Here is a 15,658-nt window from a genome sequence, read left to right as displayed (position 1 = left end):
CCAGGTTCTGATTCTGAGTCAGTTTTTCCTGAATATATAAGGCAAATATGTAAATAGATCATGTTAAAGGAGACATATAATGGGCCAGTTTTGAATTTGTTTGCATACTGTATCTACACATATATTTTAATACATTGCCAATGTATTTGATATATGTGAAATTATGTTGTCATACAGATCAAGTGCATTCATGTCCATAGATTTGTTATCCACTGACATGTTGAACAATTGTTTTATAAAATATACGGGCTATTCCTCATTAAATGATGATTTGCTATTGATGATGGAGGAGGTTCACAGTGTTCAGTGGCTCAGACATGACATTACTTGCTCCGGCAGGGCTTGTACAATGAGGAAGAATTGTTTTCAAAAACAACAAAAATAAGCTTTCAGCTATCAGTTCTAAACTGAGCTGTTTCTGTTGTTCGCTTTTATTCAAATGCTATTTATCCAGGAACACAATGCCGGTTATCAAAGCTATTGCTCAAAAGGAACAAGAAAACTATTTCTCTAAATAAGAGTGGCAGTCTAATTTCCAGTGATGGATTATTTAGTTTTGGATTGATGAGTTTACATGGTTTGTCAGGAGTTTCAAAGTGAATAAGATAGGCAATTCATCTTTGAATTACAAAACTCAGCATGCTTTATGCATCGAACAATGCAATTTTCCTTTGAAGAGGTGTGGGTGTGAGAGAGAGAGAGAGAAAGAAAGAGAGAGAGAGCAGGTTAAAACCCAAGAGATTTAGCCACGGGCATACATCTGATGAATCCCTACAAACATATTACAAACATAAACATAATATTTTACTTTTAATGAGCCTGCGTTCCAGAGAAAGAAAGTACATTTTAATTTGTTTCTCCTTGGAGTGCCAGGCTCAATAAGTATAATAACTTTTTTTGCTAAGCCCATTTTATAGGGATTATTTAGAACTGAGTGCCAGGGCACAGCATGAAGCTGCGTGACATACAAAAAACGTAATCACAAAGAATACAATCAAGGGATAAATAAAAAGATGGACAAATTATGACCTTCAGTCAGTTATCACAAGAAGGCAAGCAGGTTGATGCTGCTTACTATGATGTATGTAATAGATTTATGTTACGCTGTCCTGCATCTAGAAAGGTGGGTAATTTGAGTTTACATGCCTACATATATAAAATACAAAAAAAGCATGTACTCCCTGTACATACTTGCACAAATGCACACATAAACCGGGTCATCAAGCTCCCCTGTCCAGTGATCCTGGCCACATCTCTTTGGTAGATAGCAGCTAACAAGAGTTCAAAGTGCTACATAGCAGGCAGGGCTGGAGAACAAGGAGATTAGTCAACCTGTTTCTTAAAAGATAATACTAGCCACTGTGAAAGCCCATTTTCCAGCGTGCCCTCTCTCCCTTGAAAAAAAAAAAAAAAATCCTGCTGACTTTTACATGGTATTATCAGAGGAACTGTTATCATGTTACTTGTTTTCCTTTACATGCTGTTATCAGAGGCACTGTTGTCACTTAATTCTCTACCTCCCTTTCATTGAGGTTGAGTAGAATGGACTTTCCTGTTCAACGTAGGAACATAGCAGGATGGTCAGAGTGATGGCCATGTTTGCTTGAATGGCTGCCACTGCAAACGACTGTGACTGTTATGAAGGGCTAACTTCTCTATAACCGACTTGTGGATTCACTGAGCTGAGATCTGGAGGAGAATGAAACATGGAGAGGAGCCTTTTGCGCACTTAGGGTTAGGGTTTAAATTGCTGCCTTGCCACTAGAGGGAGATTGAGAATTTTACAAATTTATGGAGGACAAGCTTTACCTGTGGATTTTTTTTTTTTTAACTTTACAGCCCCGCTGATGTGTGCTGTCACCACAACATTTAACACTAATCAACATTTTCTTTTGAGCTAGACCGAGGACTTCAGCGAGCAGTTCAAAGTCTGATCTGTTCTCATTTCATATCTGTGAAGGTAATCCATAGAGAACATGTGTACAGCTGCAAATTTTTTGCTTGGCCTTGCTTAAGAAAAAACATTGTTTTCTAAATAAGAACAGATTCATTTCCAACTATTTTTTAAGCATTTTTCAGCTGATGCATACATATTTAAAGCCCTCACTGAACAAATGTCAAGACCGCACAAAACAAAAAATACCTATCAGCAATAAGAAAAATAAATTTTTTTGTGACCAGAAAACAGTTCCTATGAAATGTATTAGACCAACAAGAGTGACAGCAGTTTCACTATATTTAACTTAAAAACTGTATGGTTTATGGTTGACTGGTACTGGGTATTGATACGTAAATATTTTTTTCAGATTAGGTAGGTGAATATGAATAATAAATTGCAGTAGGTATACAAATTGTAACATTTACATAACATAACATTTTCTTCCATATAACCAAAAGACAGTTTATTTACTGAAACAGCTGGCAGCAGTAACTATCATGGGATACAGTAAAATCGTCTACAGATGAAACTCTGTCTTTGAGGACTGCAGTTACAGTAAACTACACACACTTCAAGCATAGTTTACGATTTCACCATAACACAGTTTGTAATAACTAGGCTACATAACAAAAAGCTGCAAGACGCATTAACTGTGATTTAGTCTCAACATGTGATGGCCTGTGGTGCATTGTGGATTTTATGGACATTATTTGTCCTTACCAGCATCAACCGCTGTGTGTCCAGCGGAGGTCAGTGACGCACAGGGGCATTATGCATGTTTTTACTTTGAACTCATGTTAACTGTCTATTTGAGTGTTGGACACATTCCCATATCTGCAATGACTAGAAAATGCAAATGCAGTACACGCAGCTTGGGAGCAGATTTAGAAGTTTAGGCATCACTTACCTTTTCACAACAGAAGAGTCACAGTAAAGCTGCTTTCTCCAGCACTGACAATATTCAAATTGTGTGGAGAGAAGTCTGAGTGATGCGGCAGTACAAGGCTTCTCATTAAAACCAAATATTTCTCTGAAAAAAAGAGGCACTGAAGGGGAACTGTTATCTACCTTAAAATGTATCACAGAATATGTCTATCATTAGATCTTTTGGAGGTGGCTGCAGTAATTAGTAGATCATTCAGGTAATGTACAAGCACTGTAACTTTCATCTGTATTGTAAACACACACCCTTACTCACCTATACTTGCCTATGCCACATGCTGCTGACCATACCTCCCCACAATCTGGTGTAGGGATGGAAAACTTTACTCCCTGTGAAGGCTAATTCACCTGAGGTGAACAGCAGGATGCCAGTCCTTGCCTCTCTCTTTTTTCATTACATGCATTTAATTACACAGCAGGAAAGAAGAGAGTAGAGGACATGATGGTCTAGGGGTCTGAGCAGACGGTTGCACAAGCAACTTCCTATAATGTCATGTCAGTTTTACAAATTGGACAGCCCAAGTCCAACCTGTGACTGGGAATCACTGCGAGCCGAGCAGCCAAGCCTACAGCAGGGACTGTTCTCTGGATTGTCCCCCTGCAGAGGGAGAGGTGCAATGGAAATATGGATTCTGATTGGTTGATTGACAGTCACCAAACTTCAGCCTGCTGGAAACTTCAGTGTGACTAATTCCCGTTCCGCTGTCAAACAGACAGCCACAGCAAGCCATCTGCCTGCAACATCCCACTCTAAATTGGCCGATTGACAGCCAATTGCTATGCATGCTGGTCAATCCCAGTTGAGCCAAACATGACTGTGACAAGAGCAGACAAAAAAGGAGCGCTGCCTGCAGAGGGTTTCCCAATCAAAAAATGGATAGGTGCTCTTTGGTAGTGGGTAGTTGGTAGTGGGTAAATATAAAAACATGGCACCCACATGCTGCCTACTGACCTTCATCAGGAATCAATGCCAACTCATCAACAAGACATAAAGGCTCCACAACCATGGGCAGAGAAAACAATGAACCAATCACCTGAGGGAGGTGATAAACAGGAACTGTACAGGTAAAACATCAGTGAAAACGTCAGAGGGCACAGAAAGGAGTGGACAGGTACCTCCGATTTCCTCTCATACATATATAGAAGTGCAATGCAGCAACTTCTGCATCAGTCTGATTTGGATTTTCAGCCTCTTCTTTATGTCTGTATGTATGTGTCCTCCACTCCATTCACTGCCCTCTGGTGTTTTTCACTGATGTTTCTCCTCTACTTTTCCTGTTTTTTTATTTCCTTCAGGAGATTGTTTTATTGTTTTCTCTGCCCGTGGTTGTGGAACTTATATATGTATGTATTGTGTCTTGTTGGTGAGTTGGCATTGATCCCTGATGAAGGCCAGAAGGCCGCAATGTGTGGGTGTGAGATTTTCATCCTGCCGAGCCTTGGACTTTTTTTTTTTTTTTTTTTTTGATTCCAGTCCATTTTTGGCTTCCTATGTTTTTTTTTTTTTTTTCTATGACTGGGACAACTGTGCCACTAAGAAAAGTTGACATGCACCAAATGGACTTATGAAGCCAATATGGAGCCATAGGTGGGACATCTTCAGAATAAATCCCTGGAGCTTCTGGGTACAGCAACCAAAAAAAAAAAAAAAAAAAAAAAAACACAAGACAAACACAACAAATAAAAATCCAGGCAGAGGACAGCGTCTCTGCAGATGCACACACCACCACATACTTCTAGTGGGTCATAAGTGATGACTGACTGAGAGGGATTATTTTTTGCATGAATCTATACATTGTTTTTTGGGAACTTCCTACTCATTCTGCCTTTAACATTCACCACAACCCGAATTGTCCATAATTGTCGGTGTTTTCTCTCTCACTCTTCAAACTGGCTGTGAGGAAGCAGTTCGTCTTTGTTGTGACAAATCCTGCCACCATGGGAGAAAAGATAGCCTCTGTTGTGTTGCAGCATCCACACGCAGTCGATCATTTGGCTGCAAAGCTGTGTTAAAAGTAGCAGCTGTGATTACACCCAGGTAGCTGGCAGGTTAATGATGAGGGCACCTTTCCTCTTGTGGTATTCAGAGGTAAATGAGGTGGCGGGAAGGAAGGCTCAGGCATTCAAAGTGGAAAATGCCAACATGTGTACCCTGCTACCTGTAACTGAACAATTAACTGAGGCCTATTATCAGAGGTGACAGATTAACCAACGGTATCTACATGCCTTCTGTGTGGACCTTTGCATGGCTGCAGGGCCACAAATTATGAATCTGGGAACTAGACATTAAATTTGAATGATCAGGAAATTAGGAATTTACTACAGTGAACAGACCCAGCGCATTCAAACAAAGTATAAGCATCTGATTTTTTTTTTCTTTTTTATTTATTTTATTTATTTATTTAGAGAGGACAGTGCACATTAATTAACATTGCTGTAAATGTGCCAGTGTTAGCCAGAGGCTAGTTTACAACCGCAGTCCTCCAGCATGATGTTAAAGAACCATTAAAATATACAAAAAGGGACACAAGGGTCATAATACATAAAAACAGGGACATAAAATTTAGAGTAAGAATACAACATATCCATGTGGGAAACAGAGACCGGCAGACAATGACACTAAAAGAAAGACAATCAATTATGCAATTAAATAAAATTGGCCAAGATGGGCTGTCAGGGATGAATAAGTGAGATGGAGGTGCAGCAATGCAAAGACCAGAGCAGGGTTTCTTGTTGGAGTTGTGCTAAGATGGATTGAGAAACACAACGAAACCAAAGACATACAGTATAATAAAGTGCTACAGTGCTCATGGAAAGTGCTGCAGTGCTCATAACTTATAGATCTGACCTCCGTAGATCTGTATCACATCTAAAGTGAACATTTCAATTACTTTTCTTTTTTTTATTTTGAAGATTTAGTCATGCTAAATTCAAAAGTCTTGCATCTCAAGTTTCTTTGCTGTGCACGCACATGTCATGATGGTGGAATGACTTGTTCATGGCTTTTTGAAAACATGCCAAAATAAGATTATTCAATTATTCAATTTAATAAATAATTCACAATCTTTTAGAAAAAAAAACTTGCTACTTTCTACTCGTGGGTGATACTTACAATAGCAGTTCAACATGTATGCAGTTTGTAATAACAGTTTTACATGTGTTATGAAAAACACCCAGGGCTCTATATTCATTATGGTGCATAGCAGGACTTTGCACACAGGATTTTTTTTTTTTTTTTTTTTTTCTCACCTGCATCCGTTTGGTGTTCTGGTGACTCACCGTGCACTTAAGTGGGAGGAGAATCAGGAGAGGAGAGACGTGAGCAATTCTGGCATGCAGGATTACTGAGTTTTGAGACGGGCCACCAGCTTAGGCCAGGTCAAAGATGACACACTCTCATGCTCTGTGCAGTTTCCATGACTTGCTTAACATCAACACATCCTATTCAAAAGTTTACACACACTTTTTTGGGTGATATGTTGGTGCCATTGATTGTGCTTTACATCATTCATAAATAGAAACTGAACCCCTGGCGTCAGATACAGGAAGTCATACATTTTATATCTACAAAATGGGCAACAGTTTGTCTGGAATATATATACCAAGTAAATAGAATGAGCAGTTCCTGAAATGACAAGAAAAAGAGTACCACTTACAGGAACTCAAATTTCATCAACAGAAAATCCAAGGACAAAGAAATGTAAGGGGAAAAAAAGAAGAAAACAGAAAAATAAAACAGTGACTGCAGAGGAAGACAAGCACATGATTGGTGAGTCATATAGAGCTGCTACACAGGGCTTATTAAAGTCCCCCTCCACTCAAAAATGTTTTTTCTTATGTTTCTGTCCCCTAAAGTGTCTGGCCTTGACTATACTGACTTTTATCTGTGTAAAGTCAGTATAGTACAGAGAGTACTCTACTGAAGATGGAGGTGTGTGTGCACGTTCGTATGAAGAATACTTGTGTAACTAAGAGGTTCACTGAAAAAACAACAACAACAACATTGTTATATTATGAAATATGGCACAATTTTCGTGATTGTTGTGGGTCTGTGCGCATGACTCTGATGTGCCAGCATGGGGGTGGGTGGGCACAATTTGCATATGATTTTTTTAATCAGCAGATTTGAGTTATAGAGTTATATTTACACAGTTTTGAGGTGGTAAGAGATGTTTATTTGTGGGGAAAAAAATATAAATATGTAATATTGAGGATCAGAGATTATTTTTTAGATTTTTAAATTGTTTTTCTTAATGACTAGAGGGTGACTGCAGGGTCATAATTCATATTTGCCTAATCGAATATGGTAATATGGTAAAAAGACATAAAAAATAATAAATAAAATATTAACCATTCAGTGTACTCTTACCATCAGCTACAAAGTTGTCATACGATAGTATCTGCTCCTTCAGAAGGCATTACTCTGATTTTAACTTTGTTTTTAAGACATCGGTTTTATTCTCGATGCTAATGCAGAGGTATTACATTACCCATAATTCTTTAAACAAGTTCTACCCATCTGACAGCTGATACCATGGTGACAGGAGTGGGGTTGAGTGTGTCTTACAGTCTACAGTGAATGAATGAATGAATGAAGGCTTTATTTTGAACATGTGGAAAAAAAAAAAAAAACACAATGCAAAAAAAAAAAAACAATACAGAATAGTTAAAACAACACAGAATAATAGACAGATTTTTTTTTTTTTTCCATTTGACAGTTAGCAAGATTTTGAGTCCGATATTCTGTGTTTTTTTAGGTAAAGCAGAGGAGTATCAGCAGGGTTGACACTTCAGGATGAGTACTTCTTTTCTCTTTTAAATTGCAATATGTACACAGTCTTGTACCTCTTTTTTTTTTTGGCCTTTCTGCTTTATTTAATAGGCAGGGGAGAGGCAGGGGAGAAAGAGGGGATGGCATGCAGCAAAGGTTCTGGGCTCAGATTTGAACCCAAGCCGCTACCTTGCCCTTTTTTCAAATATTTTGTGTTCAGAATGAATTTAAGTAATGTGACCCTTCTTGTAGGGGGGTTGGTGCAATTCAATTCACAACATTCTTGAAAATACAGCTTTTTTGAAAAGTCGACGGGAGAAATGAATGGGAAAATTTACTGGCCTTCTCATTTCAGTCAGGGCAAATGAATCACTCTGTGTATGTGGCCACACAACAGCACACCTGCTTGAGATCAGTGTCAGACATGATCTCTTTGACTTGGACCTGCTGTAAACCTCTGTGGTGCTAAGAGGCAGGAGCCTGTCAGTTCAAAGTGGACAACTCTGCAAATTAAGCAGGTAAAAGTGCTTTACACTAATGTGATACTCAAGAAGATCACATGCAGGGGACCTCCACTTATCACAAACCTTAAGCCTTTGAGACCTGAGCAGATTGATTAGATTTCTTTAAAAAATAAATAAATAAATAAAAAAAAAAACATAGGGAAAAGGCAATGAGCAGCTTAACAAGAAATGACCTAAAAATTATCAAGAAATTAATAAAATGTTTCAGGAAAATTACCCAAAAATTAGGAAAAAGTCCTGTAGAAACACACACACACACACACACACACACACACACACATGCGCACACATGCAAAGAAAATGACCTGAAAATTAGCCAAACATAACATAATTTTAACATAACATAATTTTAAATACATAATTATAAATACAGTTTTCTGGACATTGTCCCATGTCCCATTTCTCTCTCTCTCTCTCTCTCTCTCTCTCTCTCTCTCTCTCTGTGTCTTCTTACATTTTTCAAGTCATTTTCTTGCAAAATTATGCTACTTTCTTGCAAATTTTAGGGTCATTTCTTGCTAAGTTGTTCAAAACTTTTTTTTTTATTTCTCATGTTTTTTAAAGACATACGGTCAGTTTGCTCAGGATTCAATGGTTAAAAGGTGACTTTGAGAAGACCACCCTCCCATTTGAGGCATTGTCTTATTCGTGCATACGCTGTAGAGATTACACGAAATTGTGGCAGCTTAGTAGAAACAGTGCATTGCCTTGAACAGCTGCACCATCCTTAGGTTTGATAGCTGCCAAGCCTAAAGCCCTCTCCATGTAAGCAATTTCATCTCATCCCAAAACTGCTGTTTGAGTAGCTGTTCAGCTTCCATATCCCCTCCCTTGGTTATAAAATTGCTCCAGATAATATCGCCTGCTTCTGCTCATGGATGTGTTAGATTCAATCCCATTTTAAATGCTGTTATAAAAGACAAATACTGCAGTGGGAACAAAGTCTGGGATTTTGGCCAGTGGTATAAGGTATTAAAAATTTTTTTTAAAAAGTTGCCAAAAATCTTCACTGGCAGAGCTGTGAAAGTTAAAGAAATGATAAAACGGAGTAACATTAGGATACAGTCAGTGAGCAAAATACACCCACACCCATCCAATCGATGTGAAAAGTGGATCAGTTCTACTTTGACATATGACCAAACTTTCCATAAAATTTCATGATGCTATTTGAATCTGTTTGAAGGTTACATGTATTTTAATGTGAAGCCACGCCCACTGCCACAGCCACTTTGGCTAATCAGAGTGAAAAGTTAACCCGTTCTTCCCTTGGCCCATGATCAGCCTTTCCACCAAGTTTCATGCAAATCTGTTCATAACTTTCAGAGATATCCTTCTGGCAAACAAACAGAAAACAGACTGTCCAACTCCACTGGCAGAGCTAAAAACAAAAACAAAAACAAGAAAAAGCAGCTGGAGCAATATTGTAAACAATTTTTTGAGGCACATAGCTAAAGAGACGTCAACATAAATGCTGTGGTGTGTGTTAAAATTAAAAAAATAAATTTCTTTCTGGTTTCAATGGCTGGTGCCTATAGGCTAAGCAGATACCTGCCGGTGACCTTGGGCCACATCATACATCCTCTAATTTTATTTTTTCATTATTATTCCATTATTATTCCATTCATTGTGTATAGACAGATTTCATTGACGAAGGATTATCAATTTAAATATTATTATTCTACTTCTTGTCATATCATATCATATCTTGTCATTGTCAAAACCGTGTCCTTGTAATCATATTTCTTGACCCTGGTGTCCAAAATGCTTTAAATTCAAGTTGTATAGCTACCAAAAGCTGACTTTTACAATGTGGCTTTGTAAAAAAGGGTAAGATGAAAGGTGAACTGATGATTAATCTTGATGGTTCATTAGTCGAGATAGCTAGATAGATAGAGATAGAGAGATAATAACACATAATAATAATAAAGCATGATGCTTAATGCGGTCAGTTGAAGATGAACTGATGGTCATTACTTTATGAAAACACAGTCAGTGGTTAATTAGTCAAGAATAAAAATACAAACAAATAACAAATGATGAGGCTGAATAGAACAAAACGTCAAAGATGAACTGTTAAAAATGTTTACTGTGATTAATTTTTCAAAATTAATCAAATGTACTTGTAGGTTACTGCTTTCAGGTGACAGAAACTCAAATGTAACTCCATGAGGGCTCCACTGACATCCAAAAACATCCTCTGGTGTGCCCCCCCCTGGCCTCCTGCATGTGTGAACTATTAGCAGTATTTAAACAAAAGGTAATGCTTCAACAATCACTTTAACATCCAAACTATCACCTTCAGAAAAAAAAGCTGTCTTGTAACTGGCTATCAACTGTTTAACAAAACATTTTGCCAGCTGCCATCAGCCTGTTCACACTGGTATCTTCACAATATTCATGAAGGCTTTCTGCATGAGTCATGTGTGGCATTATGCCTCCACATCACTCTCCTCCTGCACTGGCTGCCTGTGGCTGTCCATATCAAATTCAAAATACTAGTGCTCATGTTCAAGACAGCTACTGGAGCAGTGCCGCTACTCCTCCAGGCCAGTTCTTTGTGCTACAACCAGCTGCTTAGTTGTTTTGTCCCGATGACCTGGTTACTCCCCGTCTGCTCTCCGCCCCAAGAGGGAATGGCCTTCTCGTGCCAGTCAGGACAAATGATTCACTCTATATTATGTAGCGGCACAAAAACACACCTGCTTGAGAGATACTTTTCTTTTCTCATCTACAAATCATATATTCTCCTCTACCATGCCTAATGAATCTCTGAGATTAATTCACATTTCTCTATATATCTTATTCCCTTTCCATGTGTTACCGGTCTCTGACACTGAGTGACCTGAATAACAAAATGAAGAGTGGTCCTTTCCTCCTCACATCTGTCCCTGTCCCTGAAAAATGCAGGTAAATGTCACAGGAGAGAGAGAGAGAGAGATGAACCACTCGTGTTGCGTTCCAACATGTTCTGTTTACTTTGCAATTTTTTCACAATAAAACAAACATTCTTTCCCTGAGTGTAAGTCTCTGTATCAGTGTCCATTGGTCCTCACCTGTCCCTAAATAAATTCAAGAAATACAGTGTATTTCATTCCACATCATATCACAGGTAGTTCCACATTCATTATAAAACTCAAAATAAATCCAAAATAAATAGATGAATCAAAAGGATTCATATGTTTTACTTTCTCCAAAAGCATAATTTCAGCATCTGTGCGGTTACCATGGCTACAATTATATACATAGTGTTTAAGTCAAGAATCACATTTGACATACCAAATTTCTCTGAAAGCTATTTAAAATAGTGCAGACTGGTATCAATGTAAACAGCAGACCTTTTACATAGGGAATGTATAAACTCACCTAAAATATAACTAGCACCTTTTAACAAAATGAAAATACGGATCTACACATTAAACTGTAGCTATCCGAACAGAAAACAGCATTCAAAAACACACATCAATTTCCGAGTAATTTCTATAATACTCCTATGGTAAACAAACACCACATAATATTAATTCCCAACAAAACAACCTATTTCTACAATATTTGTCAGGTGTGCAGGGCCCAAAAGGGGAAAATACATGAAAAAAAACAATGGCTACACACAATGCATGAGCTCCGCTTACAACAACAGGCAGACGCCATTTTACGGAGACTCCCGCCAAGCGGCTCCGTCCACTACAGCGGAGATCCCATCCCGCATCAAACTCACCCTTACTCACTGATACAGATCAATAAAAGCATGCTGCTAATGCTAAAATATGTTACCCTTAGAGGTAGTCATTTTGTGGTTGTCACGGCGTACTAACCTGAAAAATGCAGGTAAATGTCACAGGAGAGAGAGAGAGAGAGATGAACCACTCGTGTTGCGTTCCAACATGTTCTGAGGGAGGGACCGTCGGAGTCCATCACCTGTAATCACCTGGGCGCAACGTGAACTAACTTTGGTTCCGCCCTCCCTGTTTCCCTGCGATCTGCTCATGTCATCTCCAAACAATTATGGCATTAATATTAATATTTGCATGTAACCCATAACATGGAAATAATAAATTAAAAATTAGCAAAAAAATAAAGTGCTCAAAAATTACTGAAGCAATATGTTAACATCAGTTTCACTATCAAACTCAACTGACCATAAGCATATATTTTGGATATACCACACACTCCCCAAGAAACAGAAGTGGCTCCTGACACCTGATCAAAACAATCAACAAACAAAACAACAATTCAATCCCACTGACGTTCAGATTTCACATAAACCATGTGTGTTCAATATAGGTATGAAATGTACATGAGAACGGCTTCCATATGTATGTGTATTTGTGTTAACAGTCTCTTCTCCATGCGGAGGTATGTGTAAAAGTCTTTCCTGTTGCTCAGAAACACTGGATCAGTGGGTACAGGTATGGGACAAAGGATGGCGGCTGGGAAGGATGAGGATAGAGATGGGGGTAAAACCACTGATTATACTGGAGAGGATGGACTTCAACTGTATTCACGGTGGGGCGTAGCTCATAGGCTGGTTGGCCAAGGGATGGGTATGTGAAGACATAATTAGGCCGTCTTTCCCTGGTTGACTGTCTTAGTGGGATTTGGGGTTCAACATGAGATTTTGGGAGATCCTCCTCTGAGTGAACCATTTGGAGAGCTTCCTGACCGTTGTTGGACTGAGACTGATCCCTGTCAGGCTGATACTGACCAATTTCATACTCATCCTCACTGTGTATTCCTGGTTCCTCATCCACCACAATTTCCATCTCCTGTTCCAGTCCAGCATTGTTTCTCTCTTTTGGGCGGATCTCACCCTGTGCCGGTCCGTTTTGCAAGTTGTGGGCGACGCTGTGATCTGGTAAGTTTCTGTCCTTCCTGCCCACAGGTATCCGCAGCCAGTAATGAGGCACACCTTCCTCTTCAGAGTCACTGGTATCTGAGTTTAGTCTCTGCTCTGTAACTTGTGGGATTACTGAGGACTCCCTGACTCTCTTGCGTGACTTGGGTGCGTTAGTAACTGGGCTCTGAGGTGTTTCTATTGGTAAGTCATTCACTTGCAACAACAGGTTTCGGTGCAAAGTGCGCACGGGGCGGCCTCCTGCCTCTGGACTTACCCTATAGACAGGGTTATCTCCCACCTGCTCTCTTACAACATAGATGGTCGACTCCCAGTATGGTCTGAGCTTACCGGGCCCCCCTCTTTCTTTGACATTACGCACTAAGACTCTGTCACCAGGCTCTAAAGTTACACCCCTGCTCCTCTTGTCATATTGAGCTTTTCCTTTAGCACTGGACTGTTGGCTGTTTGCATTTGCTATTCGATATGCCTCCATCATCTTGCCTGCCCATTTTTCAGCATAGCCTCTTGGAGTTTCAGTTCCTTTGTCAGATATGAGGCCAAAGAGAAGGTCAATGGGGAGATGTGGATGACGGCCATACATCAAGTAATACGGGGAGAAACCTGTGGATTCATGTTTTGTGCAATTATAGGCGTGAAGCACATGAGGTAAGTGGTCCTTCCAGTTTTCCTTTTCCTTTTCTCCTAGGGTCCGTAGCATTTGCAAAAGAGTGCGATTCAGTCGCTCCACAGGGTTACACTGAGGATGGTAGGGGGAGGTCCTTGAGTGACCAACGCCTGCCAACTGTCTGAGTGATCTGAACAATTCATTTTCAAATTCCCTGCCTTGGTCGTGGTGCAATTTGGTGGGATAGCCGAACCTGGGGATAAAATCATTAAAGAGCCGGTCAGCAGCTGTCTTGCCCTCTTTGTTTCGGGTGGGATAGGCTTGTGCAAACCTTGTGAAGTGATCAACCACTACTAAAATGTACTCCCATCCACCACGAGAGGCTTCCAAATGGAGGAAGTCAATACACACAAGTTCAAGGGGCGAGTTGGATGTAATACTGCCCATGGGTGCTCTTTCATGTATTGCTGGCTTTTTCTGTTTCAGGCAAGGGCACTTTCTGGTTATATACTGTTCAATCTCACTTTTCATAAAGGGCCAATAGAATCTCTCTCTGGCTAGACTCAAGACTTTTTCTACACCGACATGGCCCATGTGGTCATGTAAGTGAGTGAGTGCTAGCTGTCTGTAAGTGGCTGGCAGAACCAACTGTCTTCGCCCTACTGTTTTCCGGTAGAGGAGGCCATCCTCTATTTGCAGGCGGTTCCACTCCCTTAAGAGTCTCCTTGTGGCTGTGTCCACTCCCCTCTTGTCATCCTCTGTTAATTGTGTGCCATTTCCTTTCAACTGCATAACTTTCCCAATTACAGGGTCCATCCTTTGTTCTTTTACGATCTCATCATGACTGAATGTTTGCAAAGGCTCTGTGTGAGGCTGGCTTTGGGATACTATGTTAAGGGCGGCCACCCAGGCTACGTCTCCCTGCTGCGCCCTTCGGGTTCCTTCCCACACAGCACTTACTGCCTCCTCCGGCAGCTCCTCAGGGAATCTCTCCATGAAAGTGTCCATGTCAAGGGGTAGACGCGATAAAGTGTCAGCGTCGATGTTGGTCTTTCCTGGGCGATATCTTATGTCAAAGTGGAAATCAGCTAATTGACCCACCCAGCGGTGACCCACAGCATTAAGTTTGGCTGAGCTGAGGATGTATGTCAGTGGATTATTATCGGTAAAGACAGTGAAATGAGGGGCATAAAACAAATAATCCCTAAATTTCTCACATACTGCCCACTTTAATGCCAGGAATTCTAACTTCCCGCTGTGAAGATGGTAGTTCTGTTCAGCTGGGGTTAGTGTACGCGACCCATAGCCAATTACTCTAAGTTTCCCACCCTGAGCCTGATAAAGAACAGCACCTAGGCCCTTTTGAGAAGCATCTGTATGAAGCGTAAAGGGGAGACTAAAGTCTGGGTACGCAAGCACAGGGGGGTTACAAAGCATTTCAATTAACTGCTCAAGTATCTGCTGATGCCTGTCACACCACTCCACCGGTGCTCGGGAGGAGAGCTGAGGGCATTTCAGTTTCCCTCGTGTTGTTTTGGGCTGCAGAGTACTGGGTTGGGACTGAAGCAGGTCATAGAGAGGCTTGGCTATACGAGAGAAGTCCTGTACAAATGTGCGGTAATAGCTGAGAAATCCCAGCATCTGTCTGACCTCTCCGACTGTCTTGGGTGTTTTCTCTTTCAGTGCTCGCACTGCCTCCAGATCTTTGGGATCCACTCTCACTCCCTCTGCAGAGACCAACCGGCCAACATAGCGGACCTCTGTACGGAACAATTCACACTTTTCCGGTTTCAGTTTTACGCCGTGGCGTTGCAGGGCTTGGAGGACTCGGCGGAGCACTTGGACATGATCATCAAAAGATTTTGAAAAGCAAAGTACATCATCAAGGTAGGGGATGCAACATTCATCCCGCAGTGTGTCAAGCATTTCCTCCATGCTTCTTTGGAAGGCTGCTGGAGCATTTGATAACCCGAAGGGGATACGGACCCACTCGTAGAGCCCCCAGGGAGTGGTGAACGCCGTC

This window comes from Myripristis murdjan, chromosome 12 (assembly GCF_902150065.1).
Source record: "Myripristis murdjan chromosome 12, fMyrMur1.1, whole genome shotgun sequence".
NCBI classification, from domain to species: domain Eukaryota; kingdom Metazoa; phylum Chordata; class Actinopteri; order Holocentriformes; family Holocentridae; genus Myripristis; species Myripristis murdjan.
This window is presented reverse-complemented; position numbering follows the sequence as displayed.